Source organism: Nyctereutes procyonoides, unplaced genomic scaffold (assembly GCF_905146905.1).
Source record: "Nyctereutes procyonoides isolate TBG_1078 unplaced genomic scaffold, NYPRO_anot_genome, whole genome shotgun sequence".
Taxonomy (NCBI): Eukaryota; Metazoa; Chordata; class Mammalia; order Carnivora; family Canidae; genus Nyctereutes; species Nyctereutes procyonoides.
In genome coordinates, this window is record NW_026575121.1 from 40,725,937 (window position 1) to 40,735,805 (window position 9,869).

Below are 9,869 nucleotides of genomic sequence, written 5' to 3' on the forward strand. Positions count from 1 at the left end.
CAATAATGTACTTCATATTTATAATATGTTGTGTATTAGTCATAATCATATCAATCATTTTTTATATACAGGGAATTGTAATCACCTACATTCATACAGGCAATGAATATATTTATGCAGTCTTTCAGAGAGTCTGGATTTTTCAGCAAAGTTAGGATGGTTTTACTTATTCTTGGAATATTATGATAGAAATCACCTGTTTAGTGCTGGTATGCTTTCCTCTTTCATTATTTGCATATTCCCTTTTCAGAACTTAGATTTCTGATCCGTTTGAGATCTAGCTTTGTATACAGTGTGACATGTGTATCCAACTGTACCTTCTTTCCCAAATAACCATCCAGCGAGGTCCACATCATATATTTTTAGTTCATCATTTCTCCATGAATGTGTGATGCCACTTTTAGCCTATATGAAATTTCTGTATGAAAGACCATATACCTAAATTTTCTATTATGTTCCAATGTACACTCATATTCCAGCAATTAATTATTTAAACTATAGAAGTCTTTTACTAAAGTTTACCAGCTGATAAATCTTACATGAATGAGGGTTCAATAGGAGAAGCAGACTTTTTTTTTTTACAGAAATTTGTGTGTAACTGTGGGAGATGAGTGAAAAGACTCTGTCTTTTGCCTTTTGATTTGATGCTGAATCATAAAGCATGAAGAGGAAGCAGTCAAGAAGGGAAGGTGGTGGAAAGTGGAGAAGAGGAGAGACCCATTGCAACACACCTTAAGTAGATGGAAACTGTGTTTGTCTTATCACCTCCAGATTCGATGACACCGGTGTCCTCCAGGAAGCTTGGCAGACTTCAGCATGGACCTGAATCTGCGCAGCTGCACAGTTGGGGAAGGTACAAGAGCTTCTGGGGAGCTGCTGCCCCGTGCCAGCGGCATGAGGTGAGCCAGCAATAAATACCAACATGTGTGAGATGAAAGAGCACCTGGCGCTTCTTCATCGGCTTTCTGGTTATGAAAAGGATGCGGATGCTGCTTCACTTTCGCCTCCCAAATCATACACAGCATCTCTGGTGGCCTTCCCTAACCAGAATATATTGGGGAGAAAAGTTTAGGAAACGTAATTTAGCAGAGTCCTGCGGATGTATCTTAAAGCCACTGCCATACAACTCATAAACCCAGCGTCCAAACGGGACTCTGAAAACCACAGGTAGCTTCTAAATAAAACATTAAGGGATTCATGTTCCATCAGCTCTGAAAAGATTGTCATATGTGCAACTGAAAACAAGCTTGCTCTTACTCCCACAAAAATACACGAAAACTATATTCCACCTTTAGTCAATGTTCATTCGTCTCTCCATGGGTCTCACGACATGCTTACAATGTAAATGCTCAGTTGTACTCTATTGTCATTCATAGGGGGAGGTTAAAAGGCAAATTCTTATACATACATACTGTTGGGAGTTTAGCTAAGCTACCCCATGTTATTGCTGCCTCAGTATCCATTTTGTTTGGCCAGGCCGTCAGGGGAGTCTGGAAATGACAGTAGCCCTTCACCCAAGCATGTGCTCTAGGTAGCAGCCTTCAGAGTCACAAGCAAAGGTTAAGTTCCTGGAATGACTTTCCAAACAGCTCTTGTGATAAAGTCTCTTCCACCTTCCATGTCCCTTAGATGAGAGCCCATGGAGATTGCCAAAACCTACTTTGTTTTACTTGACCAATCTAGTCTTAGCCTGGGAATTCCAAAGCACTCTACCCATGGACCTAATAAAGGTGTTTGACCCAGGTTCTATCTTTTGGTCTGCCTGCACCTCCCCTCATAGCCTTTCCAGGTGTGTTATGTACTTCCTCCAGGACCTATGAATAACAAACCTCTCTATTTCTATTTCTCCTGTGTTTTTTCTTAAACCTTGGTTCACCATCCAACACCCTGAGGTTTTACTTAAATGTTAATTTAACAAAGTCATATATACACAAATATACACAAATCTATTTGTATGAAAATAAGAAAGAACTACTGATAACTACTGTAGCTTCATTTCTGCAAGTCTTCTCATAATGATAACTGGTATTTATAATTACCTTCTCCTCCCATCCATTCTATGTCTTTGGTTTTAGAAAGAATCTCAGCTGGCTGTGTTTTTTTTTTGCCAGCTGGGATGCCCCAAGCCTTAGACCCTAGAGCATGACCCACACTGGGGTTATTACAGTTTTCCATCGACTTCAATCACAGGACATGGGAGTACTAAAGAACATCCCTAAAAGGTTTCCTGCATTCCAGGCATATCCTTCATTCCTCCTTCTGCATGGTAGCAACCCCATTTCTTCCTCAATTATCTAAATCAATCACTGGTACAGTAATGCTTTTCTTTGCCAATTAGTTCATTGGTCTAAGGAACACAAAGTGTTTATGTGGCAGTGTCAACTTCCCTATGAATGGAAGCACTGTCTGTGCACTATGTGGAAGTATTCCTGATTTGGATTAGGAATCCAAACTCTACATCACCAAGCCCAACACCGCAAGGATAGGAAATTAATATTTTGCCAGTTTATCACTATGTGATTATCTCCATAAGTATATTGCCACTGCATACCCATTTAGTACTAGAAATAGAGTCAACAGCACCTTAAAATCTAATCAGATTAGAAAAACAACTCCAGATAACTAAGAATCGATTCACAGAACATATCCATTAGGGTTCTGTTTTCTGGAAACATTTTTAGTAGAAAATTGTCTGTCAGTTCATGTTCAAGCAGAAAAGCAGAACCACTAGAAACGAGATAATGGCTATTTTTAAGGCTCATATCATTGTATCTGATTCTAGAGCTTGAAATCTCTACAGCAGGCAATCAGGAATAAAAACCTTTATACTGGGATCCCTGGGTGGCGCAGCGGTTTAGCGCCTGTCTTTTGCCCAGGGAGTGATCCTGGAGACCCGGGATCGAATCCCACGTCGGGCTCCCGGTGCATGGAGCCTGCTTCTCCCTCTGCCTGTGTCTCTGCCTCTCTCTCTCTCTCTCTCTCTCTCTCACTGTGTGCCTATCATAAATAAATAAAATTAAAAAAAAACCTTTATACTTTTTTTAAAAGTAATTTTGCAATGGACACTGCTTCTCCCTTTATACTTGCACATATTGTACTTGCAATTGTATATTCATTTTGTAAATTATTCAACTATTTTCATTTCCTCTGCAGTCAATCCATCTCAAGATGGGCTTATTTAATTTTTTAAATTTACTTTTTATTTATTTTTTCTTTTTTTTCTTTTTCTATTTATTTTTTTTTCATTTGGTAAGTTTATCTTGGCTTGAATTCTTCTTTCTCATCTTTGTCTCTTTTCACACTTCATGTTTAGTAGTTTTTGAAGTTGCTCCCATGCTATGATGTTCTCTGAAATCCTGAAGAAATTATTTTATTTATAACTCAAGACTCCTTCCCTGTGGTAACATGGAAAACAGTACAGATTCAGATATCTACCCAACAGATCAGCCCATGTGGTTTTCTTTGCTCCCTCCAGAATTGTTTTTTGTTCCTATTGTTGTTTTTTGTTTCGTTTTGTTGGTGGGGTGAGAGAGCTTCATCTTTATGTAAGTGTCTGCAGATAGGCAGTTCATGTTATTGTTTTTCATGTGAAATCTCCTATGAAATTTCATTTCATAGTCAGGAGAGCTCAACCACCTCCCATCTCTGAGAGAAATTCAGCCTCCTAGCTTGCCCTCCCATCATACCCTTTTATCTGGCTGTAGAGTTAAGTCAATGGTACTACTCTTTTTTAAGTGTTTGGTAAAATACTTTATTAAACACTTCAAATATTTTGTACAGTTTGAACTTAGCAGGTCACAGATGAATTTTCAAGACAGTTACATGTGTGGAAAGCACCTTGGAATTCTTTATGAAAAATATTCTCAGTTTAAAAGGTAGGATATAGTTTTATTTCAAGATATTTGCTTATCAGAGAGGTAGAAAGTTAGGATGTTAGTGTCAGGAGGAAGAAAGAATAGAATATAGAGTTTAGAAGACAGAAAGAACATAGTGACACTGTAGGCAGAGAAAAATGATGCAGCAAATATAATAATATGTCATTTCTTGAGCATTTACTGTGTGCCAGAATTTTAAGTTAAATTATTAAGGTAAATTATTAATCTAATGTTCATCTTATTGATTAGGTGTTATTACTATTATTGTTGCTATTATTTGGCAAATTCAAGAAATTATAAACTTGATAAATTTGAGAAAATAAGATATCAAGTCAATTTTTCAGGATCATACAGCTAATAATTTAACACAATTAGAGGCTTTCTGAATCCACAGTTTGTTGAATCTTAAAATTTTTATCCTGTGTGAAAGGGCAGTGATGAATGGAATATCATTACCTGATAGAGACATTCATTTTTGTTACTCATATGCATATCACATACATAATGAGCAGATTGATCAAATATTGAGACCAACTAGAGTAATAAGAGTGTGCAACCAATGTTGAAGCAAATTTAGTAGAGAAGTCTAGCATTGAAAAGCTAGAGAATTGGATTTCATTATTTTCCTATTTTGATCCTCTATTATAACTTCCTAAAAATATTTAAGGAAGGAGCAAAGCGAAAATAGCAAATAAACTGATATAATGGAAAATGGTCAGGGATAAAATGACAAACCAAATTTCTTGTGCTTTGTTGGAGAAGGTAACAGGAAGGACATTACTCCCAGTTGCACCAAGAACTGGACTCTGCAATCAGAGGCACCTTATCTTCTCTCTTGTGCTCAAAACGTACACTGTCCCCACTCTTCCCACAGTGGATGGTGTTTTAAGGACTAAACTTGAGAGAGCAATGTGTTGTTGAGACCAATTAGATGGTGGTGTCAGTGATTGAACTGACTTAAGACCTCTATATAAATGTCTGTGTCATGGCAGGTGGGTGCAGAGATCTACACATCTTGTGGCTCCCTAAGACAAGCCTCATAAATAAGTTCCTTTGCTTGTTCAACCTGCCACCTACCAATTTGGAATGGCTACCTCTTTCTTTGGTCTACCCTAGCCCTCGGTTTTGGAGGAGGGCAGTTAGTGAACCAACATGCTTCCATTATCTTCCCTTGAGGACATATATAAAAATTTCAAAGTTTTTATAGAAGAGTTATACTAATTTCCTTAGTAATGAAAGAATGTGAAGGACTACCTCTAGATTGCTTTCTATCTTACTCAATCCACTGGTATCAAAGATGCCCTTGAAATAGTGGAGCTGGCTTGAGTGTGGAGAAAGAATGGATAATAGTACAAAACCACAGAAAGATGAAAGGAGATTGATGCAAGCAAGGAGCTTGAAGAATAGTACCTAGGACTCAGTGAAGCACAGTGGGAAACAATATAACAGAACTCCCTACTGATGAGAAGTGAGACCTTCCAACATCCCATGCAGTCGTGCAGGTGTCTGAGACGGAGCAACTCAATATGAGCAAAAACCTCATGCTGTGAGCGAGGAAAAGAAGTGTTGCTGAAAAAGATAATGTGAGCCATGATCAGAGCGATTATTAAGCTCCTGCTCAGTCTCTCTGTCTCTGTGTGTGTGTGTGTGTGTATATATATATATATATATATACACACACACATATATATGAATATATATTCATTCAAAAATATATATTCAAAATATAGAGTATGTATAGAATGTATATAAAATTTATATATGTATATATATTCAAAATGCATATAAAGAATGAGAATAGAATGAATATCATATCATAACATACTAAAGATTTCACATAACAGTTAAGAACCTAAAAGTAATACATTTGTTAGGAACAGAAAATAATGAAAATAGGAAAACAAGTAATGGTCTAAGTTTTTTTAAATGTTATTTTTCAACTATATTTTGATATCCATTCTGCATTATGACTCTTGCTGCTTTTTTCTTTAACAAAAAATAATGTGATTAAATGCATATATCCATTTATGGTAATTCATTTCGTCAGGTGAAATGTTCACTCTTAACATACATCTATCTCAAGAATGAAATCATAGCTTACATCACTTTTCCCTAATTCATTTTCTTTCTTTCTTCTTTTAATGTATTTATTTATTTGAGAGATGAGAGAGAAAGAGCAAGGGGCAGGAGGGGCAAAGGGAGAGGAAAAGACTCTCAAACTCTCCACTGAGCACAGAGTCTCCATCTCATGCTCCTGAGATCACAAAGTGGACTGAAATCAAGAGTTGGCCACTTAACCTACTGAACCACCCAGGCATCCCTAATTCTTTTTCTTTCTGATTGAAATTCCCACCATTGTTTTTATCTCTCCATCTGCCCTGTCATTCTTATCTTTTCATCTGTAAAAACATTTCTATCTATTTATTTAAATTTTGATAATATATTTATGTGACAAATATTCCCTGAACACTAATTAGTACAAAAGATGACTTGTTAAAAAATAAGACATGATAACAAATATTAATCCCATGCCAGGCTAGAGAAATGAGAGTCATCCTTTGGTTCCTCTCTTTTCCCACACATGGGCAAGGTCTCCCTCTAAAGACACTTTAAATCTCTATCAGGAATTTTCTTTACTCCCAGTATTATTTTGGTTGTTCTTTCTGAAGGTGACCATGGGCTGACTGTTCCATAGAGCTGAGTGTTAATGGGTTGCTGCTCTGAGTCAAGCAAGCTTTCCCACATAAGTGGGCCTTCTGTTTGGGTCTAAACTTTATGAAACGCAGCTCTTTTTCCACATACTGGATTCCAGATAAGAGGTTGAGAATTTACCTGACATTGCCTCCAGATCTGTGGTCTTTTCTCAGTTCCCTTTCTTACATTCATAAGAGTTAAAGCCCCTTATAGAAATGTAGAGCCCCTGGGATCATAGTACCCAGACACACTGTCACAAGTTCATCTCTTGATTTTGATGGTTCTCTTTTCCTTGTATCAGGAAACTGATCATGTCTTCCTGTCACTCTATTTTTAATTCAGTTTAATTTGACTGCATTTAAATTGTTATATGTAAATTATTTTGTAGGTTATTTACTTCATTTATTCAAATTACTGCATACAATACAGTACAAGTTATTATTGTATGCAAATTACTGTGTACAATACGGTTTGGATTTTTACTGCACTTAAAACAATGAGCATAAAGTCATTTTGGTTCATTTTATTAAAGTAGTTAATCTGGGTATAAACTACTAGTATAAAGTAGCAGGATCTGGGTATAAATACAAAGTTTTATTGTTAGGTTCCTATTCTGTGTTTTTGTTATTTTTGATAACATATCAAAATTATCATATATTATAAACAACACTCTAAGATAACTAGAAGAAAATGTCATTTTTTATCTGGATCGTTCTTTCCAGATAAAAGATAAATGAGAAGGATATAAATGATGAAAAATGGCATACTTTACAATATATAATTCAAAATGTCTGTAGATCAAGGCACTCAATAAACCAGAATTGAAGAAAATTGAAAAATAAAAATAATTCAATATGGATTAAGTCAACATTAATATTATAAGGTTCTAATATTTACCTTGTGTCTGTATAAATTGTCATCATTGTTTTGGAGGGCATTTCTATAATTTAACTTTTTTGTCAAAATAATTCCACTTCACCTGAAGAAATAATGTACAATCCTGCAATTCCACTGCTGTAAATTTATTCTGGGGAAATATCTGAAGTGGATATCATTTGCATTTCTTATATATTATTTAAAATTGCAACAAATTAGAAGCAAGAAAACTGAATGTCCAACGAAATGGTATAGATAAATAAATTTGTCTCATACAACATAATTTGGTAATGTGCATGAAATTAATACTATTTAGGGGAATATTTAATAAAGAGGGACATAGGTGTTGAACTGCAACAAAAACACTGTTTCTGTTCTATTGGCTTTCTGAGCAAATTTTATTAAAATTTGGGACCTGGGTTAAAAGTTGAGCCTGGAAGTTAAATTATGATTGTAACTAGTGAGAATTGCAAGGAGATTTACCTCCCTTGAAGGTATGTGATTACATTTCAAGGAAGAATAAGACCTGGAACTGTTGAAAACATTCCTGAGTTATAAAACTGAAGAAAAGGATTTCACTTCCTGGAGGAGGAATCTATTTACATTTTAAAGAGTAAAGGGTCTGGACCTTTCTCTTTTGTATTTCCAAGGAGAAATTGTTTGCTTAGTCTCCTACTCAGGAGAGGAGAAGAAATAGCTCTCTCTCTTCTATGTGATCACCCAACTTCATTTTCTGAGGGCTTCTTACCTGCAGTAGATTCAGCTATGTGTAAGATAACATCTGGCTCTCATCGAGTTAGACCAGGGGCTAGAATTGGGGCAACAGGTTGGTGGTGTTATGATTACTATACATAAGTAAGAACAATCTGCTCTGTTCCAGAAACCTCATGTTGATATTTAGGATAATATTCGTAAGATAAACATTAAAAAGAATATACTAGTAAATGGAAACCTATGTCTTATAGACAGTATGATTCCTCTTCCAGAGTTTTTGCTTGTTACTTGTGCTCCTCTATCCACAATTAATTTAGTTAGCATATACAAACATAATTATACAGATAAAAAGCTAAAATGTTTAAGAGTATAGTACAATGTAGTGGTGGTTTAAGTTAAACATGCTCTAGTAACTATTTTTTAATATTTAAGTAAACTTTACCTAGATTTAATTTATATACAAAAAATGCATCCATTTAACTCCAAAATATATAAATTGATTTATACAATACAAAGTCTCTTGTGTCTGGCTTTTTTTTGCTTAGGGGAAAGCTTTACAAATCATTCATTTTTTTTGTTCGTTTGGTTTGTTTTTAGTATATCAGTAATTTGGACTCTTACATCACTGAGAGGTATTGCACCGTATGAATATACCGCGATTCGGTTATCCATTCATTTGTTGATTGACATTTGGCTTCTTTGTAATTTTGGCTCTTTAAGAAATAATTATAAGCACCCTTTGCAGAAGTCTTTATGTGAACATATATCTGTTTCTTCTTCAATAAATACACAGGAGTAGAACTGCTGGGTCATCTGTCAAATTTATTTTTCATGTTATTAGAAACTGAAAAATTATTTCCCAAAGGTCATGAAGATGTTTTACTATGTTTTCTCTAAGAAGTTATATAGTTTTTATGTATGTATAGATAGATGATCCATCTACACAGGATCCTTTTCTACGTAGCTTTCTCGTATAGTTTGAAGTAAGGATAGAGATTCACATTTTTTTAATTGTTTCAGCATTATTTCTTGAAGACATTATTCTTTCTGCATAAGTTACCTTGTCATCTTTGCCAAATATCAATTGACCATAAATATGTAGGTCCATTTGGGATCCTTCATTCTGTTTTATGATTTTAATTATCAGTTTATACTAAGTCTTGAAACCAGGTAGTATAATCCTCCAATGTTTTTCTTTTCAGACTTGTTTTGTCTATCCTAAACCTTTGCATTTTAAATATATTTTATTATAAGCTTAAGAATTTCATTAAGAAATTAATAGGATTTTGATAAGCTTAAAACTATTTGAAACTAAATGTCATCTATAAGAATATGCAAATGTATGTTCATAATTGTCTTTTCCAATTTTGAGAGTACTTCTAAGAGTACAGATTTTGGTTTTCAAACAGTGTTTTATAATATATAGTTTAAGCTGTATGACCCTAGATACCTCATTTATATCTGCCTCTGTATTATTCATTAAAAAACATGCTTACGCTAATTGCAATTAACTATATCTTTCATTTAAAAATGTTTTTTTAGGGATCCCTGGGTGGCGCAGCGGTTTGGCGCCTGCCTTTGGCCCAGGGCGCGATCCTGGAGACCCGGGATCGAGTCCCACGTCGGGCTCCCGGTGCATGGAGCCTGCTTCTCCCTCTGCCTGTGTCTCTGCCCCCCTCTCTCTCTCACTGTGTGCCTATCATAAATAAA